Here is an 18,085-nt window from a genome sequence, read left to right as displayed (position 1 = left end):
CCAGCTCTGAATGTGGTTAACAGAGCTGCTCAAGAGGTCATTGAAGAGTGGTGGAGACAGAAAGTCAGAAACCCATTGACAACAGTTTAACTTGGTTAAAGAAGGATTGCATTCCAGATTTTGTCAGGTGATCTAGTGAGTTGCAAGGGTACAGCTGATAGGCTGGGTACTATTAAGATACTGTAAAGGAAAGAATATGCTTTTGAGTTACAGTCGCTTAGTGCAGGAGAAGCAGGTATTGTCTGAAAACAGTTTTTCATAATGCAGCCTTTATGTGGCAGGGGTTTAAAATTGATTGGAATCTCCCATTACCCCAATTAATTAAATAGATAGGGTCAATGTCTTTAGTTGACTATTTAGATCCGAAAAAAAACAGCAGTCAACTCTGTCAGGATTGTTCATCCACTGGGCTCACATCCTCACTTAAAACTTGCTGCTTCACCTCTGAGTTAATTAAGTCCTTCTTTAAATTTTCTGGCCACTTTTCCTTGATCTCAGTGTCAACTTATAACTAAGAGTGTAGATGGTAGTCGACTGTTCGATGTTGCTTTAGATGACCAAACCTTGTTGTTGAGAAAGCAGTCTGCTGGAAGAACACAGCAGGTCGAGCAGCATCAGTGAGAGAGAAAGATGGAAGAGTTCCAGTTCAGGACAGAACCCTTCAACAAAACTCGAAGAATTAAAAACTTGAAACATTGACCATTATTTTCCAACCACTGCTCAACCCACTGATTTGTTGCTCCAGATTCCAGCATCTGCAGTCTCCTGTTAGTCTCCAGTTGTTGATAAGTCAACTTGAGATTCTGAAGTGAAAGATTCTCCTGAGTGAGATATCCAAGTGCATTTTCATAGTTTTTCTATCCCCTTACATTCTTTACCATCCTTTCCTGAGCTGTTGGTTTTTGGCTGGTAAATCGAATTTAACTCATCCCATTGCCAAGACACCTGCCAGAAACAACATTTATGTATGGAGTGAATTGGCTGAGAATAGACTTTGGCATGAATCTGAACTCCTTCCACTCATCTTCTGTGCATTTGTCATTAAATAATGATTAGGTGGAGATGAAGTTGACAGGTATTCAACTTAATATCAACTCTCTTTTGGCTCAAGTTCTTGCCTCTTGAACCACAGGCCATAAAAGGTTCATAAGTTGAGGTGATTAAGCTACTTAAAGATGAACGAACTGTTTGGAGAGAAACTGTGGAATAAGGAGGCATAACCTTAAAATTAGATCAAGATTGGAAGCAATTTTCACATAAAACAACATGGAATTCCATAATTCCAACCCATTACCCTACTCATATCTAGGAGAAGCAACATTTTTTGGAGATGCAATACTGCTATAAAAAAAACTGTGGGAGGAACTCAGTGTGTCCGTGGATGTGTTGGTGGGGGGGAGTGGGGTGGGTGAATGGTCAACATTTTGGGTTGAGGCACTGCATCAGGACTGAATGGAGAGGGAGGATGGCTGCTCTAAATAGGGGAGGGGGAGTGGTGGATCAGGAAGCAGTAGGTGATTGGTGGACCAAGGATAAGTGAGACATGATGGACAGTTGGAGCCAGGGTAAAGGGTAGAGTCGGGAGAAAGGCAGGTGAGTGATTGGTGGAAGAAAACAAAGGAAGAGAGTAACAGATCATGCTGATGGAATCAGATCGGAGGAGGGGTGAGTAAAGCTGGAGACAGCTGCTATAGATTTTTTTCAGCAATGGTATAAATGGTTCCAGATCTGAGCCCAATGAGCAAGGATGAAAGGGCACATTTAAAGGGTTGAATGTCCTATTTTTTTCTCCTCTCTTCCTGCTGCTGATAAGAAGAAATAAGAACACAAGGTCCTGCATCATCTGTGCAGAGAGAAAACAGCTGAGCCAATGTTTCAGGTCATTGACCCTTCATGGATTTTGCTTTTTTATGTTGGGAAGAGAGAGGGGCAAGGGTACAGTGCCCACTCAAAATATATTAGCACAGTACAAGGAGATATTTCTTTGCAGGAGCTTTGTAAGACCAAATGAGAAAAACCTAAATGCAGAGAGAGGTATAAACAAGTTAGAAATCTAATACCTCATGCTATGACACAGACTTTTAATATGCACCAACTGAGCTGTGATGGAGGACTGGGTGTGAGATGTTTGCTTTGTAAAGCACTGCTCTCATTTAAAAGTTCATAAACCCTTCTTTTAATAGGCAAAACAAAATAGGAATGAATCACAGAATGGTATTCATACTGAGCCATAAACCACAAACACTCTCTGCCCTAGATTGCCAAACAAGCCACAGTCCTTTCCCAATGTATTTTTAATCCAAGTGCTTGAAAACTTAACTGCCAATTCTTTGTTCCTTTATGAATGGTCCCTGGCATTTCCCCATGTTGTTTCCCTTCAGTTTTCACCCTCTTTCCTCAAAAGCACAAACTCCAAACCTTTCTCCCATTTTGCTTGCTTCCCTTGCTCTTGCGTCTTCATCCTGCTTCCCCTTCTGAAAAAACATTATCTGCTTCCTCTGCCATCTTCCCACATCGTGCAGCCTCCCTTCCTCTTACTCCGATTTCTCCTGCACTTCCACATCTTCCTCTTCTCCTCCTCCTCTTTAACCTTACCTTCTCCTGCTCCTCTTCCTGCTTCACTTTCTCCTGCCCCATCCCCTTTACCTTTTGGATAAAACATGTGAAATGGAAGCCAGAGTATACTATTCATTCACTCATATCTGGTCTACGCTCCCTGAGATCGCTGCTGACCTTTAATCTCCCCCTGTTAAACCCCTCGACCACTTTATGCTCAGCCACTTTCTCTTCTTCCATGATCTTTTTTCCCTTCCTGTCCTCTTTATCCTCCATTCCACCCTCCCTCTTTATCTTTCTATTTCCATTCCTCTTCCTGGCTTGTTGCTCCTTCTACAATGGGATGCCTCTTTGCATTTCCATTAAAAAGAAATATGGAGTTACAAAACACAGACATGAGCCCTTTTGCCACTGAGTCCGCACTGACTGCACACATCAACTGACTATTTCAACTGACTAATCTCATGTTTGTCCCAATTATCTTTTATTGTTCGCACATTTTCATCAACTCCCCCAAGATTCTACCGCTCACCTAATTGGCAATTTACAGCGGCCCATTAGCTAACCATCTGCACGTCTTTGGGACATGAGGAAACTAGAGCATATGGCAGAAATCCACACAGACAGCACCCGAGGAAAGGACTGAACCTGGGTCTCTAGCTGTACTGGGTTGAGTGAGGCTTTTATATAGTTCATTAATTAATGGAAGATATATCACAGTCCGCTGGTGTCAATGCTGTGCAACTGCTCAGCAAAAGGGGATGTAAGGTGCTCCATCCATCCAATAGCCTACAGGTTACCCTTGGGCAAGGTGTCACGTAAATCAGGGTCATGTGAAACCATGGATTGTAGATGGTGGATGGTTTTTACAAGCAGATTCTACAAATTGGTTGTAAAACTAAAACCGATGGGCAGATGAATCTGCTGATCAATGGCCAGGGTTACCCATCCTTCAGTATTGCAGCTGAAGAAGGTGATAGGAAACCACTTCAGTACATTTTCCTTGTATAATCATGAACTCAACATTGACTACGGTTTCAGCTCAAAGATACCAGCCCTTTCCAGAAAAGAAGAAATAAAGTGAAGAAAATACAAAGTTCAAGAAATACAAAACATATTGTTTTAATTTTTTAATATTTTCTTTTATTAGTCCTCCCAAGCAGTTTCTGCATAGATCTGTTCTTTGATCATTACCTGTGATGTGAGACATGGAAGAAAGCCACTACTTCCTCAGGAGTTTGCGGAGGAGCTAGTGGAGTTGTTCAAGTGAACCGGTACGGACTTGAAGGGCCAACATGGCCTGTTTCCGTGCTGTAAACGGTTATATGGTTATATGGTTATGGAGCCTTCACCGAAGGAGAACAGGGGAGGCAATAACTTCAATTCAGAGGGTCAGAGATTGTGATGGATGGAGAGACATGAATGGCAAGGCACCTGAATGCATGATATCATAGTCCATCAAGCCAGATCTTCCTATAACATAACATTATCAACATGAGCTATTCAGAAAGAGAGAGCATCAAAACTAATGTGAATATTGAAACATGTCAGTGTTCGGCAGGAATGAATTGGGTGAGACAAGTCATCCTGTCCAAAAGACATTGACTGAAATGGTCCGTAAACCATTAGAGACAAAGGGAGTCTCCACTTTCTCCAAGGTGGAATCAACAGGAACATCCTGAAGCACGGAATGCATGCTGCAGCCCTCTGTGATTGTGGCTTTGTTCCAAAGTAACAAGGTCATGCTCATTGTGATTGACGACAGGGCTGGGTTTCACACTGGCTGTTCACCCTCTCTCTATGTGCCAGAATAGCTGGGAGCAACACGCACTCAGTATTGGTGAGGGAAGTCCAGGGCCTCTGTGTTAGGCCAAGCCACAAGAATCTTGGGGGTTCCAAAGCAATGGCTACCTCCCAGCTTGCTATTGATTGCAAAACTTCCAGGATCATTCTGACGTCTCCAGGAATTAAAAACTAATTCCTGAACAAGGAAGTGGGTAATTTAAGAGAAAAATCTTACATGTATTAAAATAATAATTTTTTAATTCTCTTTGGACAATTTTGCTTCATGTTATGTAACCACTGTCAGTGGGATAAAAGGCAATTTGACTAAGTAGGGCAATCAAAAAGGTTTTAGAACCATAGAAAACTACAGCATAGAAAGAGGCCCTTCAGCACACCTAGTTTGTGTTGAATTGTTATTCTGTCCCATTTACCCGCACCTGGACCAGAGCCCTTCATACGCCTCCTATCCATGTACCTATCCAGATTTTTCTTAAATTTTAAAATGAGTCTGCGTTCACCACTTCATCTGGCAGCTCACTCCACACTCTCACTACCTTCTATGTGAAGAAGTTCCCCTGATGTTCCCTTTAAACATTTCACCTTTCACTCTTAACCCATGTCCTCTCATTCTTGCCTCACCCAACTTCAGTGGAAAAAGCCTGCTTACATTTACTCTATCGATATCCTTCATAATTTTGCATTCCTCTATCAAATCTCCCCTCATTCTCTGACACTCCAGGGAATAAAGTGGTGTCCTGCTTAAACCTTCCTTGTAACTCAGTCCCGGCCACATCCTTGTAAATCTTCTCTGCACTTGTTTAATGTCATGCAACCTTCAGTAATATGTGAAACCAGAGCTTGAAATGAAGGCTGTGCAGTAGGTGTGTTTTATTTTTAAAAATATCATACCATATCTTGTATCCAAGCCAGTCAGGCTTGAGGAAAGCAGATATGCAGTTGTGTTAGCACTGACAAGATAGCAGACGATGAAGTAGGTCCAGTGTCTCTGAATAGATTTGCTTTGGTGCGAGGCTGCTACTTTCATCTCAGTCTGCTGATTCTAGCTTGCCCTGAGCCAGCTGTGCTGAGCAGACAATCACTGAATTACCTACCCTCTGCCGTTTCTACAGAGCTGGAGTTCCCACGTTTGCTGAAGACTGTGATGTTTGCAGCACAATGAAGGCACAGCTCATGGTCCATTAGAGATCCACATCTACATAAAAGATGTTGCACCAAACATGGCCTCATAAGGGTCCTTTCTTCCCTCTCCCCGCCACCACAAAAGTTACTTTGCAGTAATTAGTTGTGTCCTGACATGCACTTTTGTGCTGTTTGGCTGCCCAGAAGCAGTCTCCACAACAGGACCACACAAACTGGCTGATCTGCCATTGTTCGTGTTGACCTTTCCTTCTCTCACCTCTGACCCCCAACTGAAACACAATAGCCGAGCTGCTGTTTGTGGGATAACGCTAGACTGGCTGGTGTCACATTATTTCACCACGCTCACGTCAGGCTTCTGAGAGAAAACAAATCAACCATCGAAGAGGCACGGGACAGACAATAGAGTGGGGAAGTTGGGGATCATGTGTGCCCCTGAGCCATCAACACGAGTATAATCAGCCTTTCTCACCAGTATCCCCTGAACACAGGGCTAGGTAATTTTTGTCACTCCAGCCCAGTCTCCCATCCTCTACTTGCAGGTTAAGCTCAGCTTCACCAGTCCATCACCCTTGAACCTGTGTGTCCATGATGATTCCTCTCTGCCAAGACCTTAAAGTTCACCTCACTGCCCACATTAAGATACTGTCTAAGAGTTTGGCCACAGCCCTTTTTCCTGCCTCCTTCAGCCAAACATCCCACCCCTCTACGATCTGCCTCGCCCAGCTCATCCCCCTGCCCTTACCACTCCCCCAGAGGACTGAGCCCACACTTCATTAAAGACCACCCTCACACTGACCTGCTTCTCACCAGCACAGTCATAGGCATTCTGACTCACACAGGTGCTGGCTGGCTGTATGCTCCTGAGAAGGTCCTCATTTAGTTCCACTCAGTTGGGTCTTTCGTATTTCAGGGGATTCTTTCAAGCTCTCTGCATATATGCTAGCATTCATCTACAGTTCTTGAAGATGTCTCAGCTCTATGGAGCTTCCTAGGAGTGGGTCAGTGAAGGTCCCTGGGAGTGCCAGATTAATTGCATGGGTTTCCTTGAAAATATGTCAAGGTTTCCAGGGGACCTCTGAGAATCTGAGCCCAGGTCACACTGGTTATGATTGGTCCGTGAATGGGCATCAATATTCAGGTGTACTCAGATATCAGTTTTCATAGAAAGTTGCTGGGAGTATGCCAGGAACACTGTAAATCCCTGGATACTCTGATAACTTAAATTTGGACCTTGGAGGTTGTCCTTTATTTACAGCGGCTTGATGGGAATGTGCTCAAATTTTCATGCAACATCGCTGCTGACTTCTGAAGAGGTTGGAGGAATATCTACCAAGTGCAAGCAGCAGAATTTTAGTTTGATTTGGGTATCACATTTGGCCAAAGGGCCTCTTCCTGTGCTGTACTGTTCTGTGTTCTAATAAACTCTGACCCCTGACTGCAATGTGAAGAGGAACGTTCAGGATTGGATTGAGAGGCCATGCGTTAGGAACATGCAGAAATCTGTGTAAATGATGGGTGGAGCCTCCCACATCTCACAAACTCCCCATCTGTCACCCACAGCCTTCCCCACCCATCAAAGAAATACAATTCCCACACTGGGCAGCATGGTTGGCACAGCAGTTAGTGCAAAGCATTTATAGTGCCAGCGATTGATACTGGGGTTCCAATCCCTTGCAATCTGTAAGGAGTCCTCCCCGTGTCTGCGAGGGTTTACCCCAGGGGCTCCAGTTTCCTCCCATTACTCCAAACGTACTGGGGGTGTAGGTTAATTGTGTATAAATTGGGTGGCACAGACTCATGGGCCAAAATGGCCTGTTACCGTGCTGTATGTCTAAATTTAAAAAAAAAATTAATTAGCCACATTAACCAGCCAAAAAACCCACATAACCAAAGTGGAAGCAAGTCATCCTTGATCCTGAGGGACCACATAAGAGGAAGGATTCCCTGCAGGTGTATCAGCATATTGTAAGGAACCTCTGGGAGTCTGTAAATGGTTCCTGTAATGTGCTTTTATTATAGAGAAGCCCTTGGGAACAATGAACAATATTTCAATATTTGGGGAATTGTTGGAAGTGTGACATAAATTTATGTTTGGCTGCTGGGAGTATTATTAATTGTGCGACAGCCCTTGGAAAATGTTAGCATTTATAGTTGGTCCTTTGAAAACACAGTAGCATCTTCGGAAAGCATTAATGTTTGTTGGGGTGCTTGGAGAGTGTATAAATATCAGCAGGGCATCTCAAGGATTGAGTTAACACTTACAGAGTATCCCAGTTCAGGGGAGGTCCTCGAAGTGGTCAGTACTTGCCCACGTTCATGAGAAGCTTGGCAGTTCTTCCTGGAAAAGTGCCAATGCTGCAAGGATGTTTGAATGCGTGCTTTAGTATTTGAAGGAAGTTAGATTACCAGAGCTTCATTGAGAATTTACAGGATGTCACTGGCCTACTACCAGCACTTAAAGATGATTTTTCAGGAGTGATTTACTACTTACAGGGAGTCATGTGCCTGTATTTACTGGTGCGGGGGGGGGGGGGGTGGTGGTGGGGAGGGTCCGTGGAATGGCTTGAGATTCATGGGATTTTTCTGAGAATGTAGCAGTAAATGCACTGAGTTCTGAGAAGTGAGACTATACACGTCACGGGCTTTGATGTGTTAATTTAATAGATTTTTCTTATGAGTGTCAGGATATGTATGGGGGCAATGTTTCAGTATTTCCCATGTTGTTTGATTATTAGTTGGAGATCCGTGGTCTTTCATGGTCCCTGGGACCGTTTACAAGATTCCTTGAGATTGAGCCATTATTTCCAAGAAGTCTCTGGCAAGCCACCCCAATATTTTCTGGGATCCCTTGAAGCACATAAGTATCGACGTTGGACATAGGATGGTGTGTTTGTTGCATGGGATCATTATGTTTGTAATTGAAAGGTCCAGTAGAGTGTGTTACGAGCCCAGAGGACTCCAAAACCCAACAGCAATAGAAATAATTACTTAAACAAAAGTTGCTTTTAATTTTCTTTAAACACATTAACTTAACTTAACCTAACTTAATCCCCTACTAATTCTAAGAGCACGTATATGTAATATGTATATGTTCATGAAAGTTCTCTGTTTCACTGTCCGATCATTCACTTTTCACTTCTCCAAGTTCACTGGTATCAGGCAATTCTTATACTGTGCACAGAATTTAACATTTATGAATCCTCACCAGGCTCTGGTGCTTAAAGTTAAATGGTTACAGCTCAGGAAGGATCTTGTTGGTTTCAGAGATAAATCTGTTGCTCGTTAGACACACACAGACTGATTTCCTCCAATCAGTCACTTCAGTGTCTTGCCGAAGAAACTTGCCCATCATGGGTTTTCCAAATGATATTCTCTTCTTCAAGGTCACCACACAGTTCGTCTTGTTTCCCTTATTTCAGGAGAAACACTCTAGCCATTTCCTCTTGTAAGGACTATAAGGGGTTTGAACAGGCTGAACTTAGAACTCACAACCCATCTTCAACAAGCCTGCCAGCTTGCCATTTTGCAGCCTCAACTGCTACTGTGGAACTGACCTCTCTCTCTCTCTCTCTCTCTCTCTCTCTCTCTCTCTCTCTCTCTCTCTCTCTCTCTCTGTCTCTCTCTCTCTCTCTCTCTCCCTCTCTCTCTCTCTCTCTCTCTCTAAAAGAGAAATCATCTATTTGTTTTTCCTCTCTCTGCTTGTAAAAACCATATGACTTCTTACAGGACTCCAACCCCAATTGTTGAAAGATCCTATCAGTATCTCTTAGCCTGGACTATTGCCCATACACATTAGATCAGCATTCTTCATTGCTTCTGCAAAGTCAACCAGAGTCTCAATGTCCAGCCTCTGCAAAGCTCTTGCATTTTAAATGATATGTCTTTTGTGAAGTGTTACTCTATGAAGTATAACTACATGAAACCCCCACAATCTATCTCTTTTAAAGACATATTTCACCCATAACTATTCTAACATCCCTTGTAATGATTCATAGAGTAATGCAGTATGAACACATCTTTCAGCCCACATTGTCCATGCCAACTAGTGTGCACCCATCTTTATTGTTCCAGCCTTCTCATACATCCAGCCTTCTATCCCTGGAAAATTCATGTGCTCAACCAAACTCTTCTGGGGACACTTCTTCAACCATTTTTTTCAGGCAGTGTATTCTAATTACTCACTACTCTGGCTAAGTGTATAAATCTATGCCTCTAATACAGGGAATAGTTTCCTATTCCCCTTTCATTTTATTTACTTCATTCATACTCCATCTTAACTTCATCTGCTCCAGGGTGAACAGACCCAGTCTCTCCCCATAACTGAAACACTCCATCTCAGGCAACATTGTGGTGAGTCTTCTCTGCACCCTCTCCAGAGCTATCACATCCTTTGTATAGTCTGGTGACTAGAACTGAACACAATGGCAGAATCAACATTTCATGTCTAAGAGGTGCTGAGAAGGTGCTGGTGAATGGCCACAATTCTTACAGTGAAAGTATTTCTTCTTGGGTTGTTATTTAAGAAAAATCCAGGATTTTGACACAGCTTTGAGGAGAAACAAGAATAATGTTACAATATAGCAAAAATGTCTCACTCCACTTTGTGGATGCTGACCTTTTAGGACAGGTGATCAACAGCTTAGTCAAAGCCACAGCTGCCAATATTGAAACAGCTAAATTCAGAGATGGACAAGGGATCTGCATTTAAGGAGCGTGGGTGCCACAAAGGATTTTAAGGTTGGAGAGTGTACTGAGAAAGCAAACAGCTAGGCTCTGGAGTGGTTTAGAACAGATGATGAGATTTTCAAATCAATTTATTGTTCAAGAGCACATGTAGGTCATCATTCATGCACTTGTGATCTTGAAAGCACAGCTTGGATGGCTTCACAAAGAGAGGAAGGAGTTCATTGTAGTCCACAATTCTGTCTACTTTCAGCCTTGTAAAAATTCAATCAGTTTGCCTCCACAGTTCTCTGCAGTAGAGAATTCCAAGGATTTATCACCCCAGGGAAAAAACTCCTCATCTCTATCTTAGGTAGATCCTAAACCCCTCCCCCCCCCCCTTGCAAAATTACACTCCTAGATCTAGAACTCCAATGAGGGGGCATATCCTCTAGACCAGTATTTCTCAGTCTGTGGTCAGTGGACAACTGGTGGTCCATGGGTTCCATGGTGACAGGGCAAAGACAAACATTTAAGTTGGGTTTTTTAAAATTGAAATTTAGAGTTACAGCATGATAACAGGCTCTTCCAGCCCACGATCCAATGACACCCAAATACACCAATAACCTACAAACCTCATATGTTTTTGGAGGGTGGGTGGAAACCCACAAAGACACAGGGAGAACGTACAAACTTCTTAGAGACAGTGCTGGATTCGAATCCCGCTTGCTGGAATAGTTTCACACTAACCACTGCTAACCAAGCTGCAGTTACTGATATATTTCATATTTATTTATTACTGATATACAGCCTCTCCCCAACTTATGACTATGCGACTTACGACCATCCGTAAATACGACCAATAAAATACTGTATAAATTAACATCATAAATTAGTATCATTACCCTCTATTGTTTAGGGCTGGTGACAGGCTGTCGGGGGGGGGGGGGGTGGGGGGGGGGGGGAAGTGAGGCAGTGGATTCAGTGTGGTTGCTGGTGGCAGGCTGTTAGAAGACTCTCCCAGTGACTCGATGTCAGTCCCCGCATTGGTCCCGCTGCCTCGCTCACTCCTGGCGGCCCGCTGTCGGTCCCCACACCGATCCCACCATTCCACTCCGTCCCAGCAGCCCGCCACCACCCCCCACACCAATCCCTCAGCCCTGCTCCCTACAACAGTCCGCCACCAGCCCCCACACTGATCTCACCACCTCGCACCCCCCAACAACCCACCACTAGCCCCCACACCAATCCCATCACCCCACTCTCAATGGACGTACGATAAAATGGATACATTGAATTTCTGACTTAAGGCCCATTTCGAGATACGGCCAGTCGGTCAGAACAGAACTTGGATGTATGTCAGGGAGTATCTGTAATAAACAAATAATATGTAGAACAAGACTGTACGTTTAATTAATTTACTAGTCAATTAACATTAACCCACATGTCCGGGCTGTGGGTGGAAACTGAGTCACATGGAAGAAACTCACGCAGTCACAGGGAGAATATGCAAACTCCACATAGACAACACAAGAGATCAGAATTGAACTCAGATCGTTGGAGCTATAGGTCAGCAGCTCTGCTAGCTGCACCAATCCTGTCCATTTTGGGAAGCCTGCTTTCTGAATGCTGTTAATGCTTCAGAGTGGATTATTTTGGTATTAGGCATGAGGGACAAGCGTTAACTGGAAAGAATGTCAAGGTGCGATTGATCTTGTTCACTTAGAAAAAGGGAAGGTGAGATTTGACTTGATGCCTTTTATTCAGGGAGTGTTCTGATATAGTCAATAAGAAGGAACTATTTTCATTGACTGAGATCAGAATTCTGCCAAAGTAACTGGAGGTGAGATAAGAACTTCTGTTGCACAATGAGTTGGAATTTAGTCCTCTGCCTCAAATGATGTTTGGGGGAGAAAGACAAAGATGGAAGTTGTTGGAATCTTAGGCAAACAGAAAATCTGGTGGAATGTAACAGATTAGACAACATCCATGGGTAGAAATGGTCAGTCAGTGTTTCAGCTCTGCACACTTTAACAAGACTAAAATGATGATATTGTGGCGGCTTACCACAAGGCAGGCAAACCGACCCCGATTGTAAGCCACGCAGCGGGGCAGCCGGCCAAAATGGCGCCATGGGGGTTTCCCTTCCTTCCAGCACGGGGCTCAGAAACCTGTGCTGGGGGACCACGTGACGCCCGGGTGACGTCAGTGCCCTCCAGCACGGTTCTCAGCCAGGTCCGGGATGGGAGTATAAGTGCAGCCCAGCAGCCTGCAATAAACTAGTCTGCTCACTGAGCTCAACCCGTCTGGTTGTGTGTGTGTTATTGCAGGAGCAGTGTAGCTGCCGCTACAATTGGTGACCCCGACTGATTCAAACATCTTTGAACCCATCATGAGCGAGCCTGGGATCAGTGCTATAGCTGTGAAACTGCCTGAATTCTAGGTTCAGGATCCGGACACCTGGTTCGGCCTCGCGGATGCTCAGTTTCACCTCCGCCACATTTCGTCTGACACGACCAAATTCTACCATGTGGTCGCTGCCCTGGACCAGGCCACCGCCAGACGCATGCTGCACCTTGTTCAGCACCCACCCACAGAGGACAAATACGAGATCATCAAGCGAGTGCTTACTGGGTCCCTCGGACTATCTAGACACCAGCAAGCCGCTCGGATGCTGCACCTCGACGCCCTGGGGGACAGGTCCCCGATGGAGCTGATGGACGGGATCCTCGTGCTCATGGGTGAGAACACCAACTGCCCACTCTTCGAGTGCATCTTCCTCGACCATATGCCTGGGGACATCCGGCCGCTGCTAGTCCAGGAGAGCTTCACCGACCCGAGGAAGGTCACCTAGAAGGTCCAAAAGCTATGGCTCGCACGATTACCAGAGGGCTCAGTGGTCCAGCAGGCCACGAGGTACAGGCACAACCATGCCAAGCCCGCCCCTTGTGCTGCGGTAGAGCACTCGGCCCCTGCAGGGGCCCCCAAGAGCATAACTAAGGCCACAGCATCCACTCCAGGCATCTGCTTCTACCACCAGCACTGGGGAGCCAAGGCTCGGAAGTGTCGTCAGCCCTGCTCGTTCCAGGGAAACAACCAGGTCGGCTGCTGTTAATGGCTGCGGCGGCTGGCCAACGACACAGCCTCCTCTATCTGCGAGACTCAGTCAGCAGCCGGCGGCTCCTTGTTGACACTGGAACCCAGATCAGCGTCATCCCTGCCATGGACGTCAAGTCCAGGAACCGACCTCGTGGACCTCCCCTTCGTGCGGCCAACACAACAGCAATCCGAATGTTTGGAGACAAAACAGTCCACCTCCAGATCAACCAACGGAATTTCGCGTGGAGGTTCACCATCTTGTCCCTCCCAACTGCCATCCTGGGTGCAGACTTCCTCCTCGCACATGGGCTTCTGGTGGACATTCGAGGTAGGCGCCTGGTGGACGCCCGTACCTTCCAGGCCGTTCAACTCGACATCTCCCGCTTGGAGCAACTGCAGATGGCCACGATCAGCACGCCCAGAGACAAGTTCCAGTGAATTCTGAACGAGTTCCCCACACTCCTCAAGCCACAGTTCTCTGCTGCCTCCCTGCGCCACGTCCCCACCCAGGGCCCACCTGTTCACGCCAAGGCATGCCGGCTCCTGCCTGGCAAGCTCCAGGTAGCGGAGGAGGATTTTTCGCACCTGTTGGAGCTGGGGATCATTCGGCGGTCCGACAGCCTGTGGGCCTCACCCCTCCACCTGGTCCCAAAAACCTCCGGCAGCTGGGGTCCCTGCGGAGACTATCGACAGCTCAAAGAGGCAACCGTTCCTGGCCATTACCCCATCCCTCAGATCCAAAACTTTCCGGCCAACCTGCACGGTGCGAGGGTTTTCTCCAAGGTTAACCTGGTGCGTGGATATCACCAGATCCTGGTGCACTCTGAGGACATGCCCAAGATGGCCATCATCACCCCCTTTGGCTTGTTCGAATTCCTGCACATGCCATTCGGGCTCAAGAACGCCACTCAGACCTTCCAGCGCCTCATGGACTCTGTGGGCAGGGACTTGGATTTTGTCTTTATTTATTTGGACAACATCCTCGTCATCAGCAAGGACCGGGCACAACACAAAGCCCATCTACGTGCCCTTTTCTCCCGGCTGGCCGACTTTGGCCTTACCATCAACCTGGCCAAGTGTCAGTTCGGGAAAGAGTCCGTGCAATTCCTGGGCCATACCACCACGGCCGAAGAAGCCACGCCCACCGCTGTGAAGGTCGCCGCTATCAGGGAGTTCCCACACCCGGACAGCCTCAAGGGGCTGCAGGAGTTCGCGGGTTTGGTCAACTTTTACAACCGCTTCATCCCGGGAGTTTCGCGCATCACGCAGCCGCTATTCGCCCTCATCGCGGTCAAACACAAGACGCTCGCTTGGAACCCAGAAGCTGTTATGTTCTACTTTATTACCATGATTGTGCTTTGGAACTTGTATTTAGGATTACTTTTATAATTTTTTTCTGGCCTTGTAGCACACTTCATAATTGTATTGTCCAACTTTTTATTGTAAAACTATCAATAAAAATATTTTTAAAAGAAAGACGGTGAGGAGAAAGATAGCTCTACTGAAGAACTAGCGCACGCACAGGAAAGAAGGCAAGAGTTCACTGCAGTGTCAACAGGGAGAGGCACGTGCACTGGCAGAAAATGTGAATCATTGTGGTATTTGCATAGTTTCAATAATAAGGTCAAGGCTCGAGAGGGTACGTTTTCACCTTGTAGAAGGAACCAGATTAACAGATAGAACTTCTTTTTACCCTGTGTGTCAGATTATATCTACCCCGATCCCAGGAGGGATGGTGGGGGAGGGTCAGATACGTGATCTCTTTGACACCAACTTCCTGTAAGAATAGTATAAACATTAACATTAATCTGGATCTTTTCTATCTATATTAACCCTTTTCATGCAACTGAAGTCTTTTAAGCACACGAATTTCACCGTCCTCATTAACTCTTCCTTCCACACCAACAGCACTCAAATGTTATTGTTAACTCTTTCCTTCCATCCACAGCACCTGAAAACTGGTGTTAACCCTTCACTTAATGCATACTCTTCCTTCACCATCTTATTAACACTATTCCACATTCAATGCTATTTTAACCCTTTCTTTCCCATTCACCACACTTAAAGCTCTATTATTTATCTCTCCCTTCCCATCCCCTCCTTAGCAGGTCCCCAAACCCACAACAAACATTATCTAAATTAAGGCAAGCACAAATGTCTGCAGATGCTGGGAAGCTGGAGAAACAGATGAACCCCTGGAGAAACTCAGCAGGTCAGGCAGCATCCATGAAAGGCAATGCAGAGTCGATGTTTGGGGCCTTAAACCCTTCATCAAGACTGGCAAGAGGGCAGAAGCCCAAATTAAAGGCAGAGAAAGGAGAGTAGCACCATATGATGGCTAGTGATAGGTGAATGCAAGTGGGAGGGGTTGAAGAGGAAAATGTAAGAAGCTAGGAAGTGATTGGAGGAAGAGATAGAGGACAGAGGAAGATGCGCTCTGATAGGAGGAATGAAGGAAAAGGGGCTGAGAACTGGGGGAAGGAAGGTGTGGGTGACAGATAGAGAGGGCAGGAGAGGGGAGAAAGAGAAGGAAGAATGGAGGCAGTGGGATCAGGGAAAGCAAGGGGAGTGGGTTTAAGAAAACAAGGGAGAAGGTTACTGCAAATTGGAGAAGTCAATGTTGATGCTGTGTGGTTGGAGACTGGTAGGAACTAATAGAGGTTTTGTTCTTTTAACTTGTGTATGATATTAATCCCTCCCTTCCCATGGATAGCAACTCAAACTTCAATATTAATTACTTTCCTCCCACCTGGACCTCCTTTCACTGCACTACTAATCTATATTTTTCCACCATTGGGGTCTCTCTCTAATTCTTGGCTTGGCTTCGCGGACAAAGATTTATGGAGGGGTAATGTCCACGTCAGCTGCAGGCTCGTTTGTGGCTGACAAGTCCGATGCGGGACAGGCAGACACGGTTGCAGCGGTTGCAAGGGAAAATTGGTTGGTTGGGGTTGGGTGTTGGGTTTTTCCTCCTTTGTCTTTTGACAGTGAGGTGGGCTCTGTGGTCTTCTTCAAAGGAGGTTGCTGCCCATCGAACTGTGAGGCGCCAAGATGCACGATCCCTTATCCATACCTCCCCCCTGTCATTTGCATCACTTAACACCTGTTACTGCACCCTGGCCTATCAAGTAGGAGTCAGCTTGGCTCTCCACTCCTCCCAGCCCCTCATCTTTTTCCCTGATTATTCCCTCAGTGCTGTAACATGTTTCAGCCAAGATAACATCTTCAGTCTGTGGAGTGGGATGTGAAAGAGCAACTTTTGATGGAGACACAACAAACATCACAGAGGGTCCTGTAAAGTTATTTTCAATTGAGCTGGTTAAACCAATAAGATCCCACATGTTATCTCCCATATATTGGTTCTTGGCCAACACAGTTGGTGTAGCAGTTAGCGCAACGACTTTACAGCACCAGCAATTGGGACCAGGGTTCGAATCCCGCACTGTCTGGAAGGACTTTGTATGTTCTCCCCATATCTGCGTGGGTTTTCCCCAGGGGCTCCAGTTTCCTCTCACCATTCGAAACACACTGGGGGTGTAGGTTAATTGGATGTAAATTGGGCAGCACAGACTTGTGAGCCAAAATGGCCTGTTACCATGCTGCATGTCTATATTTAAAATTTAAGTGAGGACACAAAATATGCAGCCTTTTGTCTCAGAAATGAGAGTGTTATCACATTGCCTCTGGCCATTTTCCTTTTCTACAATAATTCCATTTGCCTCCAGCAGGGACCATGCTTCTTTGCCATGCCTTTTCAAGAACCTGTCTAAATGCCTCTTAGGTGCTTGTGTTTGATTTCACCACCTCTTGTTGGAATTTTTTTACAAATATCAACCACTCTGCATAAAAAAAAACTTATTTAAAACTCCTTCCTCTTACCTTAAACCTATAATGATAGCATAAAATAACTCAGTTTCCTGTTATCTGCTCGATGGCAATGCTGAAGGGATTCATGGCTCTGCAATTTGCTTGCATGTGTGACTTTACAGTCAGAGTTATGCAGCTCAGAAATGAGTCCTTCAGCCCATCTCGACCTTGCTGACCAAGTTTAACTGAGCGAAACCCATTTGCCTGCATTTGGCCCATATTCTTCTATTTGGTTGAGAAAAGTGAAATGAAAGAACTCAGCTGGTCAGGTAGCATAAAGGACACCAAGATGCTGGAGGAACTCAGCTGTCTTTCAGCATCCATAGAGGACAAAGATATCTTGCTGGCATTTCAAGCCTGAGCCCTTCTTCAAGGAATAAGCAAAAACTAAACAGAATAAGCAAAAAAAAAACAGGAAATTTCAGGATGTAGACTATGCTGGCTGGGGGAGGAGTTCAGACAAAAAAAATGTGTTAATTAAATACGATAAGGGGAGAGATGAGAATTAATTTTGCCTGTGTGAAATGAGACAGGAAAAGGGAGAGAGACAGAGCGGGGTGACGGGAAGAAGTGAGGGGGAAGAAAGCCAAAGAAGTCGATATATTAATGCCATTGGTTGGAGGGTGCCCAGTTGGAAGATGAAGTGTTGTTCCTTCAGTTTGTGAGTGGTCTCACTCTGGCAATGCATGGGACTATGACAGACATGCCAGCAGAGGAATGGGATTGGGGATTGAAATGGGAGGACACTGGGAGATCCACACAATTGCAATGGACAGAGTTGAGGTGCTCAACAAAGTGATCTCTCAGTCTGCGTTCTGTCTCTCTGATGTAGAGGAAACCACAATGGGAGCATTGGATGCAGTAGATGATCCTGCAGATTCACAAGTGAAATGTTGCTTTACTTGGAAAGACTGTTTGGGGCATCGAATGGTGGTGAGGGAGAATGCATGGGTAG

General features: G+C 45.5%; 1 protein-coding gene across 8 annotated transcripts in view; it reads left to right on the top strand.

Annotated features, from left to right (window-relative positions):
• The window catches only part of rad51b (RAD51 paralog B), a 644,462-nt gene that overhangs the window by 493,680 nt on the left and 132,697 nt on the right, over positions 1 to 18,085 (top strand). The window lies entirely within an intron of this gene.

This window comes from Narcine bancroftii, chromosome 2 (assembly GCF_036971445.1).
Source record: "Narcine bancroftii isolate sNarBan1 chromosome 2, sNarBan1.hap1, whole genome shotgun sequence".
Taxonomy (NCBI): domain Eukaryota; kingdom Metazoa; phylum Chordata; class Chondrichthyes; order Torpediniformes; family Narcinidae; genus Narcine; species Narcine bancroftii.
The sequence above is the reverse complement of the archived record's forward strand: the minus strand, read 5'-3'. Positions and strand labels throughout refer to the sequence as shown.